The sequence below is a fragment of the Calonectris borealis genome, chromosome 3 (assembly GCF_964195595.1).
Source record: "Calonectris borealis chromosome 3, bCalBor7.hap1.2, whole genome shotgun sequence".
NCBI lineage: Eukaryota > Metazoa > Chordata > Aves > Procellariiformes > Procellariidae > Calonectris > Calonectris borealis.
Genome location: NC_134314.1, coordinates 111,589,261 through 111,602,749, shown reverse-complemented (window position 1 = coordinate 111,602,749; position 13,489 = coordinate 111,589,261). Strand labels below are relative to the sequence as shown.

At 44.7% G+C, this 13,489-nt stretch overlaps 1 non-coding gene across 1 annotated transcript; it reads right to left on the bottom strand.

The window, feature by feature from the left end:
* Positions 1-501: 501 nt before the first annotated feature.
* Positions 502-574, bottom strand: TRNAK-CUU (transfer RNA lysine (anticodon CUU)). The gene has a single exon. It is a non-coding gene; the product is annotated as a tRNA-Lys (tRNA).
* Positions 575-13,489: the final 12,915 nt, after the last annotated feature.

The following is a 13,489-nucleotide window of genomic DNA, read 5'->3' as shown; positions in this document are numbered from 1 at the left end:
CATATGTGTGTTGATAACTGATGTGTTAGTTATTGCTAAGTAAAGTTTACGCTAGTCAAGGACTTTTCATCTTCCCGTGCCCTGCCGGGTGCGCAGGGGGCTGGGAGGGAGTGTGGCCGGGACGGCTGGCCCAGCTGGCCAATGGGCTATTCCATACCATGTGACATCATGCTCAACATATAAGGCTGGGCGAAGAAGAAGGAGGGGGGGACGTTGGGAGTGATGGTGTTTGTCTTCCCAAGTAACGCATGATGGAGCCCTGCTTTCCTGGGGATGGCTGAACACCTGCCTGCCGATGGGAAGTAGTGAATGAATTCCTTGTTTTGCTTTGCTTGTGTGCGCGGCTTCTGCTTTACCTATTAAACTGTCTTTGTCTTAACCCATGAGTTTTCTCACTTTTACCCTTCTGATTCTCTCCCCCGTCCCACCGGAGGGGAGCGAGCGACCGGTTGCATGGTGCTCAGTGGCCAGCTGGGGTTAAACCACGACAGTCCTTTTTGGCGCCCAACATGGGGCACGAACCCATGACCCTGGGATTAAGAGTCCCATGCTCTACCGACTGAGCTAGCCGGGTGGAATGATATCTCTGTGTGCATATATATATATGTATATATAAAAAGAAAGATAGTGGTGATTAATTGAAATGTATCAAAAAAAATGTGAGACCTAAGCACGATGTCAAAAAGGACTGTCGTGGTTTAACCCCAGCCGGCCACTGAGCACCACGCAGCCACTCGCTCACTCCCTCCTTCTTCTTCGCCCAGCCTTATATGCTGAGCATGACATCACATGGTATGGAATAGCCCATTGGCCAGCTGGGCCAGCCGTCCCGGCCACGCTCCCTCCCAGCCCCCCGCGCACCTGGCAGGGCACAGGAAGATGAAAAGTCCTTGACTAGCGTAAACATTGCTTAGCAACAACTAATATATCAGTGTGTTATCAACACTATTCTCATACTACATCCAAAACACTGCACTATACCAGTCAATAGGAAGAAAATCAACTCCATCCCAGCCAAAAACCCTTGGAAGGTCCCTGAACCCCATCCTTGCAGTCCCACAGACTTAGATCTGGAAAAGCCTTTCCCATGTGTGCAGGAGCTGAGTTGCACTCTAAGCCTCCGCCAACCCCAACAGCCTGAAATGAGGCGAATGTTTGAGACACAGATGTCACAGCCCCAGGCAGTGGTTAGAGGGGGAGGAGAAGGCTGTGAGAGGGGCTCAGAGACCCTCTGAGATGAATGGGGGGGTCCTCCTGCTTGCAGCAGTTGCATCAGGTGACATGGGCTCTTCCCGCTCAGCTCACTACATCACATGGAGTCAAATGTGACACATCACGTACCTCCAAAAAACCCTTTCTGTTTAAAGGCCAAATACTGTACACCACAAGGGGCAGAGCTTATCCAACACCGGAGCTGTTGAAAGCAAAAGTGCCCAGCGTGCAGCCCCTACCCACACACCTCCAGGGAAGAATACTTCTTACTTTCTTCCTATGCACATGATCAACTGAAACAAGTTTCTAATTAGAGCCTTAATCACCCAGCATTTCCCCTAGCTATTGCACATCCCTGTTAGGAAGGAAAAGGCAGCCAGCCGAACTCCTCTAGCCAGGGATGAGCCGGCTCTCGAGGTCAGGGTGGGGGGGTGTGGGAAGGGGCTGCAAGAGGCGGGCAGGGAGGAGGCTGCATCAAGTACTCAAAGAGTTACCACTGGGACTCGATGACCTTAAAGGTCTTTTCCAATGTAAACGATTCTATGATTCTATGATTACCTCCTTGTAGTAAAATAGGACTTTCCAACACTGCACTGGAGGAACTGGTCTGTGGGGGATTGTAGCACCCGTTTCACTACCAGTAGAGTATAAACAGAAGAGGGTGGAAAACACCTGGAAATTACCTGGATATCTCATCCGTGCCATAAAGTGAACTGAAAATATGGATGGCAATTACAGCTCCCTGTATAATCCTAACTCTTACAAATAATGCTTTCATTCCCGCCAGAGAGAAGAAGGGTTGAATTGCAAAGTGAAGAGCTAAGGTTGGTTGATAGAACTTTCTAATTCAGGAAAAGCCGCATCTTGAAAATCAGAAATTGGTAAATGAATGTAAATCCACATAAAACCTTAATTCCACTGTGTCTGAATGATGCCTCTGCATTCCCTTATAACTTTACTGTGACTCTGCTTTTGAACTGAACTGATCAGGAGCCAACAGCTCCTGTAGGCTACTACTTAATGTTCTTCTCAGACAGAGCAGCACAGCTGCTGAGCTGTACAGCCCTCTCCCCTCTTACAGTGCTGCAGACTTTCGCACGCGAGGCCACTTGCTGCTGTAATTACACCGGCAGCCCGTGATCACCTCCCACCGAACCGCGGGCAGTCCCTCAGCCAGAAAAGCACTGTGGCCTTCTATTGACACAACCCATACGGTGCAGTGGTGAAATCAGAAAAGGCACAGCGGTTCTCTCCAGGGACACGCCCACATCTTCATTCGCACAGGGGTCAGGCAGAGGGCTGCGGCTTTCCCGGATCATTTCAAATGGGGCTGCTCCAAAGTATCTACTCGCTCTGCAATGCAACTGCCTCTGATGCTGCGAATGCAGCTGCTGTGCTTGCCCCTGCCAGGCTCAGGGAGGCTAACTCACATTTGCATGTCTATGTGCCTTAATGCTTTGTTACTGGGCTTACAGAAATGTGGTATTTGCAGGAATGGACCTTCTGGGAGGACCCAAGCTCGCTGAGACATTGGGCAGTGTCAGTGAAGATTCTTATTGTTTGACCTAATTTGAAACCTGCTGTAAAAGAGTGTAGTGAAAAGTTCTATTCACATGTTAAGCTTTGTGAATTTGTAGTCTGTGTAGGACCTAATATATGGGGGAAAAGGAGTAGAGAAGGGAAGAGCAAGATAAATTATAAAGAGTTCTGAAATGTGGTTAGATATTTCATACACAAAGAAGGCATTTGTGCCAAACAAACTTTCTGGGCACGGTCTTTTCCTGACACAGCACATGCAGTTCTGATCACCTGGGGAGAAGGTTAAGATTTATATTGTTTCCAAATGAAATTAGGAGAAGAGTTTAAGTGCAATTTACATTTGTATTGCAGAAGAAAGTGCTGAAGGCATGTTTCAATTTGAAAGCTATATGAACCCTGGTTGAGAATTGCTGCTCTTGCGAAGTGCTCGGTGTGTAATGCACCAGGGGTTGCCACCCAGGCAGAGGGTGTCGATGTGCTGCCACAAGGCAAGCAAGGGATTTGGTCATTGAATGTCCCACTATCTCAAGCGTCATCCATGGTGGAGGATGGTAGCGGTGGTAGTTTTTACATTAGAAGCACATCACCAATTTCCTGAGGATATGGAGGGGAATCAGAGCCAAATAACTCCATCCTGAGCTTTTGTCAATAAAGACTTGTCTTTCCCTATAAAACCTTTAAAAAGTATTTCTATCCCCAGGATCGTCCCTTTGTCTTCAGATGCACTGTGTGATGTTTTGTGTTGTGATGCACAACGTTGGCTACTGTCTGTCAGGTCATGTTAAGTTAAAGGAGCGGCCTGCAGCAGAGACTCGGTGCAATTCCCAATAAATTGTCAGCAGAGTGGAAAGCAATAGTTGCCCATAATTTGTATTTCATGCCAGCCCGTCATGGAAATCTTATGTGACAGTTTGATGTGCCCAAGAGCTTGCTCAAATAGATGCCTGCATCCTTAGAAAGTCTGTCCGCTGGTCTGTGTTGCCCACACGGCTTGCTGGACACTCGTCGCACGGCATAACGTTGCTCCACCAGCATCACGAATGCTTAAAACGAAAGCTTCGTCAGTAGTTTAGAGGGCTTAGGTCCTAATTGTAACAGCTGTGTAGAAATGGAAAGCTGGAAACCACTGAAATTGAGTTTTAACTTGGCAACAGAAAAAACACATTTAGACGCTTTTGTCCTGGCTCAAACAAGGCATACATGCGCCATCCTTCCGGGCTGCCACTCTATTTTAGGCTCTCATGCTGCCCAGGAGAGGTTCCTCTGGCCTCTCCGTGAGGCAAATACTTCTGCAGGAGATAACACAGCATCTCCCCAAGGTCTGCAGGAGCTCTGCCCAGCCCCGGCAATATCGAAATTCCACCATTCACACAGGAAAAGAAATGCAGACAAAACAATGTCACCTGATGGTGCCAAGGTTCTCTCAGTCATTGCAAGGAGCGGCGGTCTCTACACCCAGTGGTCTGTTATCAAGGGGTTTCTTGTGGGTATCATAGCCTAGGAGAGTTTTTAAAAGGCATTTGAAGGAAGATAATGAGGGGGTTTGTGAATTTTTGCAGGGAGTTTATTCATGCACAAAAGGCGGCATGGGAGAAGACGGGGAAGTGTTGCAGTGTTCATAAGACAGAAGTATTGGAGACTGCTGCCTTGGGCAGGAAAGAAGCAGGAGCAACATCTTAATGAGAGATAATACATAAGGGTAAGATATGTCATTCATGAAAGTGTGGACGAATAACGAGTATATTTACTGCTTGACAGAAAAGGGAGAGCTGTGGAGAAGTACAAAATGAGACACGTAGTCGAAGGGATTGGCTAGGAAAATTCTCTCTGCAACAGCATTCAGGACTGATACCTGCAAGTTGTAAATAAAGGGTAGTGCTTGCACGTCACATACTTGCATGGATGTGAATGAAACTGGGGATCTTTCACGTGGAAAAATCCCTGATGAATTCTATCCTTCTCACAGCATTTCACAGGACAGCTAGAAAATCTCCAGGACACTCTGGTTTGTTCTCCAGACCTTTAGGGCACTAGCTGTTGAAGCTTTTAATTCTAACATTAGCAAATTCTATAGGTTTCCCGCAGGAGCATTTGCCACAAAAGAGGTTACTAATGGCTTGTTCCAGCCAACATTTGTAGCGTTTGGGTGTCCACTCCAGCCTGAACTCCTCCTTTGGCCACCAGTTGATTCGAGGGAGAAAGCAAATCTCTGAAACGCCAAGAACCCATGCTCAAAACACTCACAGATTCTTCAAGCTTTGTATCAACACCACCATAAATTTAATTCACAAACCAAAGTAAATAATGAGCAACTACTTAACCTCAGCTGGCACCTTTCCTGAAGTTTTATTTACGGAAAAATCCAGCAGCCTCGTGAACAGATCTGAGACTGGGTTCCAGGCACAAATGCAGCACTGCTGTTATTGCTGTGATGATTGTTTCTACTGATAATTGTTCATAAAAAGTGAGACATCATATGCATCTAAAGGTGAGAGCGCATCTGAAATAAATGGCAATCTCTGATCTCTACTGCTGATACAAGGCAGAAAGTACATGCCAGCTCTTTGTTTACGATAATAAGCAGAGGGCAAGTGGCACCTCCACATTTTGCCAGGGAATACAGAAGGTGTTTTTCTCTCACGTTGCCAACGAACAGGTTGAATCTGTTTATAATGCCTGGTAGAAGGCAGGTAGGATCTGCTCAGGGTGCCAAGGAACAGGTAAGTGGCATCTGCTTATCATGCCACCCAATTGTGAGTCAATTTACATTAAGGTTGATGTTTAAAGTGCTTTAAAACAACAAAATCAGAAGTTAATTATAAAAAAAAAAAACAAGCTACATTGTTATTCTTAATTGTTTATCTCTAACAGTTTGGAGACCATCTCTGACTCTCCTCAACTTATCGCAGATAACTGTCTAAACCAAACTCCTCTAGGGTCAGCTCCTGAAAAGTTTTGTTCACACAATTGCACTGATGTGCCCAAGAAATTAAACAATGGAGCAGTATCCGTGGAAGCAAAATACTGCAGGACTTGCACAGGGTAGGACAGCACTCAAGGAAGAAAAGTCAGCGTGGTCTGGTCCCTCTCTGCATCCCCCTTTTATTCCTAGTTCTGACATATGAAAACCCCAAATGCTAATTGCATCTCACGCTTTTCCTCCTTTGTGGTAAAAGCCTGTAGTCCATAAAGAGGGAACTCAGTACTTCCCTAGCTACATGCCCTTGCATTAAGTGGCTTTCTGACGAGCTCATACCCTTGGACAGAATCCAGTTTTCCCATTTACCCTCCTCCAAGAGCAGAAACAGTGTGAGAATACTTCAGACAAAATTATACTGAGTAACAATTTTTTTTTTTTTAAATAAAATTGAATATTTCACTTTGTAGCCAAAGCTGCAGGTCTAGGTTATTTCATTCTTTTCTAGCTGGACCAGTTCCCTTCACCAGCTTCCCAGGCTATTTTCAAGAGGATGGATACACTGATTCAGCCTGTATTCTGGAAAATGATAGCTGTTGTGAACACCCTGCAATGCCCACCAGAACTTCTCTCCAGGTGTTTCAGCTCTGGCCAGGGCTCACCCAAACACCTCCCAGGGCTCATTGAGGAAGGGGCTCCTTGTCCCAGTCCCAGTACCAACCGGCTCATAATAGGAGAAGACATTTCAGCAGGCAGGATATATAAATACAAGCCAAAAAGGAGTTGCAGAAATAGCACAGCAGTGATTCAGGTAGTCAGACACTGTCTCTTCGCAGAGCAATAGCCCCTTTGGAGGGGGCAGGAGGCTTCAGCCAATGCTGGCAGATACTGGTACAGAAATGAAGATTACGCCCAGTCATAAACCCATTGCTCTTAAAAGCTCACCCAAACTCAGTGCCTAGATCCTATAGGAGCCCACCCAATTTCTGAGCCCCTAGAACAACCACCCAGGAGCAATAGTTATTACAGTGAAATTAAATTCCCATGGACTCTTTTGTTACTATTTTATCAATGTGATTAAAAACTAGAAGCAGTCTCCCGATTTGAGGGCTGTACAAACCCTCAGCCTTTTCATCAAATGTTTTAGGTGTTAGCAAAACCACAGTTATTGCAGGAGATGGTTAAAGCCCGGACTTGTAATATTAGCTCAGGTCGCCATCTTTTCAGGTCTATAAGTACAGGCAAAAAGGATAGACTGCTTAGATTTGATAAAACCTAAAAATAAGTTAATTTAACCTAAACCTTCAGGTTCTGAGACAGCTTCCTGCCTGACCTGTTCTCACACCTCTGTGTCAAGCCAAACTAAATCTATATTTAATAAGGAAAGACATGTTAAATTATACTGTGCAGTCCACTATGAGATAGACATTCAATATAAGGCTGAATATAGCTGATAAAATCAAGCAGAAGTAGCATTAGCACATGCTTTTCATGAAACATCAGTATGCACAAGCTATGGTAGTCCGTGATTTACAGTGTAGCTGAACATTACCTGTATTTGACAAACATACATTCAAGTCCATCAGCTCAAATGAATTTCAATGCCTTGAGAGGAACAACTCCATTTATTGTTCTTTTAATCTTTGAATATACATGTTCTCGTAAAATGAACTACACCAAGTGTTCTTGAATATGCTGTTTCCCTCATGATTGTATAGCAATAATTATTGCTATGGAGTGGAAGCATTTCTGAAAGATGTTTTGATGTTTTAACGTGCCGATTATAATTATGTGTTCCCAGCAGTTTAGCTAGAAAATGGGTACTTCAGCCTGCCATCGTCTCCCTTTGCCCCCTGCTCCCAGCCCCAATTCTCTAAATATGCACAGACACACTCAAATAAACAGGAAACAAATCTTATTATGCTAGCAGGAGGTCTAGGGGGTTCTGATTTTTAGAGCTCTAAGATGCTATTTAGGGACTGAAGTGATATGTGAAGAGAATTGCAAGTTGGAGTAGTAGTAAAAGCTCCCAAAGGCATTTAAAGTCCCTTTTACGAGACAGGTTCTTTGCATAAGGGTGGCATATTGCTTCCCTTTTCCAGGTTTGCTTGTTTGTTTTACCGTAAGGTATGCTGCACGTTTCGGTGGAGTGGAGTGCAGCCTGAGCTCTTCCCTAGAGCTGTTCAGAGCCGTCGTTGTCTCCCTTCAGCGGGGCTGCCAGTAGCCTTGCTGGGACAACAGGGTACAGGGAAGCCCTTGGCCTCCCTGCCCCGTTCATACAATATCCTTCTTGCTTTCTGCCTTTTTCAGGGGTGAGCGGAGAGAACAGGATACCAGAGGCTGTGTCACGGTTCGAGCTCTGTGGCAGAAATCACGGCATGAGTCAAGCTCTCCCACCACTCCCAGAATTACATCCCTGCTTGTGAAGATACAGCCAATAACATGCTTCCACATCTCCTATATACCAGAAAAATAAACTCGAGGAATCCAAAGCTAAATAGAAATAAAATGCAGGCTTTGTGCACACAATGAATTATTTATTAAAAAATCATTCTTTGAGGGTTGCTGCTGCATTCAGCTTGAAATTCAGATAACCCAAGAATTTTTAAGCACACTCATTTGTATTCTTAACAGCTATTCATTGCAGCCATGTTGATTTCCCACGATGTTTAATATTGGCTGCAACAAAGTTTTGTCTGCACAGATTTGTGCAAAAGGATTGTTCTTCATGCAAGCATCCACAGGAAAAAAAATCAGCCTGCAAACAAGAGTGCATGTGATTAGTTATTTAGCAAATGCCATCTCCCAATCTCCCATTTAAGAATTTTAAACTACCCAACCAGAAGCCAGAAACAACGTCGTTTAAGGTAGCTATTCTGTTACACAAAGGTAACAGGAAACAGTGAGGCTGAACTGTCTGAAATCAACACAAAATCTACAGACTGTTAACTCAGACTGGCAAATATGTGTAATCGAAGAATACATTCACAGAAAAACCCTCTCATTTCAGCAGTGTCATGGCTGCAAAAATCCGGGGATGCTCATGCCATATAATTTGTTCCAACAATATGGGCATGACACACTTTTCAGCAAGTCTTGATGATAGAACAGGATTGTCACCCAGACATTTCTCCACCTATCTCTGCTAAAGGTACCGTGTCTCGTGTTTTCACATGCATATCCCCTGGCACTGACTGTGGCTTGAAATGCACATGGAGCCACTTGACAAGCCCATCTGGAGCAGAAGACACTTATTTACCCACCGTACAGGTGGGCTGCAGCAACACGAGAAGAACCACATCTCTGCTCCCGTCTCCGTGAGCTGCCAGCTGGGTACATTTCCAGACACTGCCTGCACTCATCACGCTGGGGGGCTGGGTTGTTTTAATAGTCTGTACTATATCTGTACTAACATCTGTACTACAGGATGAACCCACTTTACCACATCCTGCAGAAGATGGATCTTGCTGCCCCAAGGCTGAAACTCAACGGGATTTTCTTGGTGGTGGGCTAGCCCTTAAATGCATCCCAGATTGAACCACCTGGCAGAGCTGATCCTCATTAGTATTCCTCCCCTCTCCTTCGTGTAATCAATCTTTCTGGATTGTAGCTCGCTAAATAAGTCATTAAAGATGAAAATCCTCCACAGTGAATCCATATTATTGCTGTGTAACTGTGTGTAAGTGCCTAGTTATTAGCTTTGTGGTAGTAACCACCTCTAACCCTGAAAAATGAAAGAGAGGAATTAGGTGCAGAACCCTTTTATAGTCACAGGCAAAAAGCTGACAGTCTCGGGGTCTAAAAAATTGAGTTTTGATGTTTAGTAATTGCCTTTTGTTAGAAATACTGGTTGGTTTTCATCCCAGTGTCTCTCTCCCCTGCCCTTTTAACTTACGAGATAACGATATGTCCTTTTAGAAGCTGTCCCTGTTCACAAGTTCGGTCCAAATTCTTGTTGATAACTATAAAAATTAAATGTTTCTTGGGAGACCATCCATGCTTCACAGGGGCTTTCCCAGAAGGCAACTCACCAACCACTTGACTAATTTCTTTGTCACTAGTAGAAACATCCGTTCCTTCCACTGGTTAGGATGAACGTTTAGCAAAAGCCCATTCTTGGGAAAAAAAAAGTGCTTACCTCTTGACTAGATGATATCTGAGATAGAGGTTCTCATAATATTTTCAGAACCACCAGTCAATTTCTTAAGGCTCCTTAATCCCTCAACCATCTTATTCCTTTGGAGAAGGGATGGTCACAGAATTTTGTGGGGTTTTTAAACCCCCCTAGCAAGCACTCTTGCCACCCTGTGCAAAATATTGCAGAAACTGCCCTGTGGCCATCCCACCTGGTGCTGTGATTCTGATTTCGCAGTCCGAAACCCACGTTAGTGGTTGGTGGGAATATGTGTTAGCGTGTATGTGCAACAGTTGTCGAGGAAACTCCTCACCTAAGCAGCAGAATCTAGAAAAAAATGCATCTCTAATATCAACCTTATTTTCCTCACTCTTGTTCCATAATACAACGTTCAAAGCCTTTTTTAAGCTCTTGTGCAAATTTGTGTGAAACTTGCAAAAGTGGATCTTATGCTTTACAAGTTTTATTATACCAAGTCTTGATCAGCAAGTCTGATGGGGAGGTTTCTTCCAGAGGGGTATCAACCCTGGGAGAATCCAGTCTCTGGATTTTCTGCAGCCCATAGTCCTGTAATAACCATGTTAGCCTGCAGCTTTCTTTACAATTTCAGCAGTGTTCACGCTGTTTATTTAGGAAAGGTTTTTGCAGTGGTTTTGAGGGAGCTAGCTATCAGGACATACTCACTGAGCGCTGAACACAGTATGACAAGACGACACTGAGTAAGAGGCAATCTTGTCCTTCCAACATGCTGCTTTAAGAGAGCCAATCTATCAGCAAGACATGCCTAATTATAGAAACTATTTGCGCGGTCTCCAAGGTCACATGCAGTACCTTAATCCATGGCATGCCAAATGCAGGCACTCCATGGGCCCGGTATATTAATTTCAATTCCTCTCAAATATTCTTAGATTATCCCAGCCTTATCTGGAGCTGGGCTTCAAAGCTGAGACAAAAACTGAGCAGCTACGCAGTACTGGAACGTCAAGGCACCAAAGTAACGAGGGTCCCCACAGACAGTTAATCCCTCATTCTCCTGAAGAAGGGACGGTGATTTATGAAGCTGTGAGATGACCTCCACTGACGTATTTCAGCCATGGCTGCATGCAGATGCACGTCATTTACACCTGCAACCCTCAGCTTAACCAACCCTGAGAGCCTCAGGCAGAGGAATCTCCCCGTGCTCGTAGCACGGTTGTACAGACACGACAGGATTGCTGGCACAGACCCTCGTCACAGCCCAGTCCCTCAGAAGTGTTCAAAGCAATTTTGAACTCATGTCCTACTTGGAGAAATGTATTCAAAGCCACAAATCACATCCTACCATCCAAATAGCTGAGACATCCAATTATTAATTAACAGCTCTTTTTATACCCAGAGGGTGCAACCTTGCTGCTTCTGTGCATCTGTGAGTCTTCAGGAAACTCACAACTAGTTGTATAGATTAATTGAGACGGTGTGAAGTGCTGCAAGGCAGTGAGCTGACTGTGTGCTATGGCAAACAACGCTGTCCCATGGAAAAAAGAGTTGGGCTACCTTTGGACTGTGCCAGAAATTGTGACTCGTGGCAGAAGTTGTGGCCAGACGATACAAGAACAAGAACAATTTCCAGATCCAGCAGCGCTAGAGTCTCCCTAGCCCTGAAAAGCTGTACTCCCTCCCCACCTCTGCCAAATAGGACTTCAGCGGGCCTGGCAATGTGGACACCAGCGGGTGCCTGGCAAGGCACAGGAGTCGTGCTGGCAGAAGGCTGGAGCTTGTGCAGCTCCAGCTGAGAGCAATGCGCTGGGTAGTCCTGGGGACGCTGCAAATCAAACCCCCATGCCTCCACCTGGGTATGCAGATGGGGATATTTTTAACTTCTATCCCTGTGTCATGGTTCCTGATCAGTAAAGTGGAGTTAATACACGTCCAGGTGAATGGTATAAAAACAAGTGCATTAATGTTTGTGAAGCACTTAGGTACTGTAGCAATGAACATCAAAGCAGAGCCCAAGAGGAAATTAACAATTGTTTTCTGAGGAAGGTTTGACTGGTGTGTGCAAATAATTCATGGAGCCGCACAGGGAACAATGAGGAAAATGGGACTACCAAACGTCTGCTCATGCTTTGAGCACCCCTCTTCTGTGCACTGAAGATGTGGACAACCTGGTGGAAAAATAGCATGCAGGCATGTGCCTATCGCACAGAAGGGCAATTCACTAGTTTTGGAAAGGCAACCTAATTCTCTAACTTTTCCTTTTGCAGGAAGGGGACTTAAAAATAGTAAGACAAGCAGGTGAAAAGGAAGAAATTATATCAGACACGTGATTCCATCACACCTAAAACTGTTTGTGCCCATTCAAACCACAAATATGGCTTTGCAGCACTGTGGTGCCCAATAGCGTAGAACTAAGTTTGCTTCAGGTCCAGTTTTCTGGTACAACTGAATATTATTTAATCCTCAAACTGGCAGAAATAAGGAAGAAAACAGACTTGATTCTAAAAAGACTTGTGCCACGTCCTCTACTGCTGAAGGAGGCTAGCCAGGGTCCAAAAACTTTTGGTAAAGTAATTCTATACACAGAAGAAATAGTTCAACACGCATCAAGATTTTTTCTTTGCCTTTCTAACTGGGTATAGCACCTAGTTGTATAAAATGTTTGGTGCTTTGAAGTGCCAACTTTTTGTATCTTCTGATGAAATAATACAATTCTGTTGATCCATGCATCCTTAATTTAAGTAATTCCGTTGAAAAATGTTGGATTTGCTCAAATATTTTACTATCAAGCACTTAACATACGCTGCAGAAGGAAATCCAAACTAGATATTAGTGCAGGAGACAGACCTGAAGGAACAGGTGCTCCTGGCCTGGTCTGATTCATTAAAATCAGTGGAAGTGCTGGGATTGATTTCAACAGGAGCAGGCATGCACCTTCATAGAGGAGGGATGGCTTTATGCAGAACGGACTCATAGGCCTGTTCTCTACTTTTAGTCCTGACACAGAGTCTCGTTGGAATCCTGATTCAAGTCACTTAATGTGTGGAGCGGTGATATTAACCTTGTGCTTTATAAGCTCACCTGGCTCCTGCACAAATTGCTGTAAGTGCTTTTACAAGACTTAACATGTTTCTGGCTGTCAGGGATCACACTCAAATCCACAGGCCAGGAAAAAAAAAAAACATCGAAAAAGCTCCAATTCCAACTGGCATGAGGAAAAAAACCTGTTGCGGGAAGAAACACCAACTGCAAATGCCTGTCAAGAGATACGCTCAATTTTCCTTCTTTGGGACCTCTCTGCCTCCAAACTTTGCCACCTCCCTCCCCCAGCACATCCTTCCCCCTGCAGTTGGCCCAGGTCAGACACAGCATTCACCGAGTCTGATCTCTTACCCACTATATTTTTGTAGAGCAAGGCAACACTCTGTGTGTGCATGACAGCCTGAAAGGTCCAGCCCCAGGCCAGCTGCACTGCCTTGAAAGTTAGTATTGATATCAATGAGAGGAACATGTAATACTGAAGTTCTCGTTCAACATGCAAAGCCACAGCACCTCCCCATTTTTATCTTTTTTTTCCTGTTTTGTTTTTTTTTTTAATATCCCTTGATTTTACTGCAGTTATTCACTGTTCCTCTTGCATGCAAGGTCCTGGCCATGTAAAACTCTAACTCACATGGACTCAACCCACCACAAGCCAAAGTATTTCCACA